Below are 3,599 nucleotides of genomic sequence, written 5' to 3' on the forward strand. Positions count from 1 at the left end.
GTCCGACTCTTTGTGACCCCATGGACTGTAGCCTACCAGGCTCCTCAGTCCATGGAATTTTCCAGGCAACAGTACTGGAGTGGGTTGCCATTTCCTTCTCCAAGGGATCTTCCTGGTGAAGGAAGGATCAAACCTGGGTCTCCCGCATTGCAGACAGATGCCTTACCATCTGAGCCACCAGGGAAGACCCTTATTGCATAGTTGACTCATAATTAGTTACTAAAATCACCATAAGTAAATGAATACAAATTCCATGCTGTAATTTAAAAGAGAAGAATAACACCTATATGTAGTATACTGAACAACTGGGGAATTATGAGATGCTGCCCTTCTGCTGTTCTCTCCCTAACATTTTTCCCTTCTCTTGAATGAAACCTCAGGAACTCTCCAGAGTTGATTTGCTTCCCCTTAGACAGTGAGCAGTCGGACACGACTGAGTGACTTCACTTTCACTTTTCACTTTCACACATTGGAGAAGGAAATGGCAACCACTCCAGTGTTCTTGCCTGGAGAATCCCAGGGAAGGGGGAGCCTGGTGGGCTGCCGTCTATGGAGTCACACAGAGTCAGACACGACTGAAGTGACTTAGCAGCAGTAGCAGCAGCAGCAGACAGTGAGAATTCCTTGTTCATTTTAAGCTACAAGAGTAGCCTAAATTTAATAACTTTAGTAAATTTTCTTGAGATATGTATCTATATTTCAAGAAAATACCTTCTAGAACTAACACCCAAAAAAATGTCCTTTTCTTCATAGGGGACTAGAATGCAAAAGCAAAAAGTCAAGAGATACTTGGAGTAACAGGCAAGTTTGGCCTTAGGTACAAAATGAAGCAGGGCAAAGAGTAACAAAGATTTTCCAAGAGAACACACTGGTCATAGCAAACATCCTCTTCCAACAACACAAAAGACAACTATACACATGGACATCACCAGATGGTTAATACCAAAATCTGATTGATTGTATTCTTTGTGACTGAAGAAGGAAGAGTTCTATACAGTCAGGAAAAACAAGACCTGGAGCTGACTGTGGCTCTTATCATGAATTCTGTATTGCAAAATTTAAACTTAAATTGAAGTAAGGAAAACCACTAGGCCATTCAGATATGACCTAAATCAAATTCCTTATGATTATGCTGTGGAAGTGACAAATACATTCAAGGGATTAGATCTGATAGACAGGGTGCCTGAAGAACTATGGGTGGAGGTTTGTGACATTGTAGAGGAGGCAGTGATCAAGACCACCCCTAAGAAAAAGAAATGCAAAAGGCAAAATGGTTGTCTGAGGAGGACTTACAAACAGCTGAAAAAAGAAAAGAAGCTAAAGGCAAAGGAGAAAGGGAAAGATATACCCATCTGAATGCAGAGTTCCAAAGAATAACAAGGAAAGATAGGAAAGTCTTCTTAAGTGAACAAGACAAAGAAATAGAGGAAAATAATAGAATGGGAAAGGCTAGAGATATCTTCAAGAAAATCAGGGATACCAATGGAACATTTCGTACAATGATGGGCACAATAGTGGACAGAAACAATATGGACTTAACAGAAGCAGGAGATATTAAGAAGATGTGACCAGAATACACAGAACAGTACAAAAAAGCTCTTAATGACCATGATGGTGTGATCATTCACCTAGAGCCAGACATCCTGGAGTGTGAAGGCAAGTGGGCCATAGGGAAGTATTACTATGAACAAAGCTATTGGATGTGATGAAATTTCAGCTGAGCTATTTCAAATCCTAAAAGATGATGCTGTTAAAGTGCTGCACTCATTATGCCAGCAAATTTGGAAATCTCAGCAGCTGCCACAGGACTGGAAAAGGTCAGTTTTCATTGCACTCCCAAAAAAAGCAATGACAAAGAATGTTCAAACTGCTGCACAATTGCACTCAATTCACATGCTAGCAAGGTAATGCTCAAAATCTTTCAAGCTAGATTTCAAAAACACATGAACTGAGAACTTCCAGATGGATTTAGAAAAGGCCGAGGAACTAGATATCAAATTGCCAAAATCTGCTGGATCATAGAAAAAGCAAGGGTATTCCAGCAAAACATCTACTTTTGCTTCATTGACTACACTAAAGCCTTTGACTATGTGGATCACAACAAACTGTGGAAAATTCTTAAAGAAATGAGAATACCAGACCACATTACTTGCCTCCTGAGAAACCTGTAGGCAGGACAAGAAGCAATAGTTAGAACCAGACATTGAACAATGAGCTGGTTCAAATTGAGAGAGGAGTAGGTCAAGGCTGATTACTGTTACCCTGCTTATTTAACTTATATGCAGAGTATATCATGCAAATACCAGGCTGGATGAAACACAAGCTGGAAAGAAGATTTCAAGGAGAAATATCAACAACTTCATATATACAGATGACACCACCCTAATGGCAGAAAGTGAAGAGGAACTAAAGAGCCTCTTGATGAAGGTGAAAGAGGAGAGTGAAAAAGCTGGCTTAAAACTTCAACATTTGAAAAACTAAGATCATGGCATCTGATCTCATCATTTCATGGCATATAGATGGGGAAAAATGGAAAGAGTGGCAGGTTTTATTTTCTTGGGCTCCAAAATCACTGTGGAAGGTGACTGCAGCCATGAAATTAAAAGAAACTTGCTTCTTGTAAGAAAAGCTATGACAAAACTAGACACCGTATTTAAAAGCAAATACATCACTTTGCCGACAAAGGTCTGTCTGTCTAGTCAAAGCTACAGTTTTTCCAGTAGTCATGTACAGATGTGAGAGCTGTACCATAAAGAAGGCTGAGCGCTGAGTAATTGATCCATTTGAACTGCAGTGTTGGAGAAGCCTCTTGAGAGTCCCTTGGACTGCAAAGAAATGAAACCAGTCATTGTAAAGAAAATTAACCCTGAATATTCATTGGAAAAACTGATGCTGAAGCTGAAGCTCCAATACTTTGGCCACCTGATGAAAAGAGCTGACTCATTGGAAAATACCCTGATGCTGGGAAAGACTGAGGGCAAGGGAGAAGAGCGTGACAACGGATAAGATGGTTGAATGGTATCACTGACTCAATGGATGTAAGTTTGAACAAACTACAAGAGATAGGGAAGGATGGGGAAGTGTGTTGTGAATATATATATGTATGTTCAACAAAAAGGAAATGTCTATGTGTGTTTCAATATACCATATGGTAAATCACTAGAATTTATCCCATTAAAGGGATAAATCAGGAATTTTAAATAACAGGAGAAAATAAACATTCAGTTCAGTCACTCAATCATGTCTGACTCTTTGCGACCCCGTGAAACACAGCACACCAGGCCTCCCTGTCCATCACCAGCTCCCAGAGTTCACCCAAACCCATGTCCATTGAGTTGGTGATGCTATCCAACCATCTCATCCTCTGTTATCCCCTTCTCCTCCTGCTCTCAATCTTTGCCAGCACCAAGGTCTTTTCAAATGAGTCAGCTCTTCCCATCAGGTGGCCAAAGTATTGGAGTTTCAGCTTCAACATCAGTCCTTCCAATGAACACCCAGGACTGATCTTTAGGATGGACTGGTTGGATCTCCTTGCAGACCAAGAGACTCTCAAGAGTCTTCTCCAACAACACAGTTGAAAAGCATCAATTCTTCGGCGT

The sequence above is a fragment of the Bison bison genome, unplaced genomic scaffold (genome assembly GCF_000754665.1).
Source record: "Bison bison bison isolate TAMUID 2011002044 unplaced genomic scaffold, Bison_UMD1.0 scf7180017846851, whole genome shotgun sequence".
Lineage (NCBI taxonomy): Eukaryota > Metazoa > Chordata > Mammalia > Artiodactyla > Bovidae > Bison > Bison bison.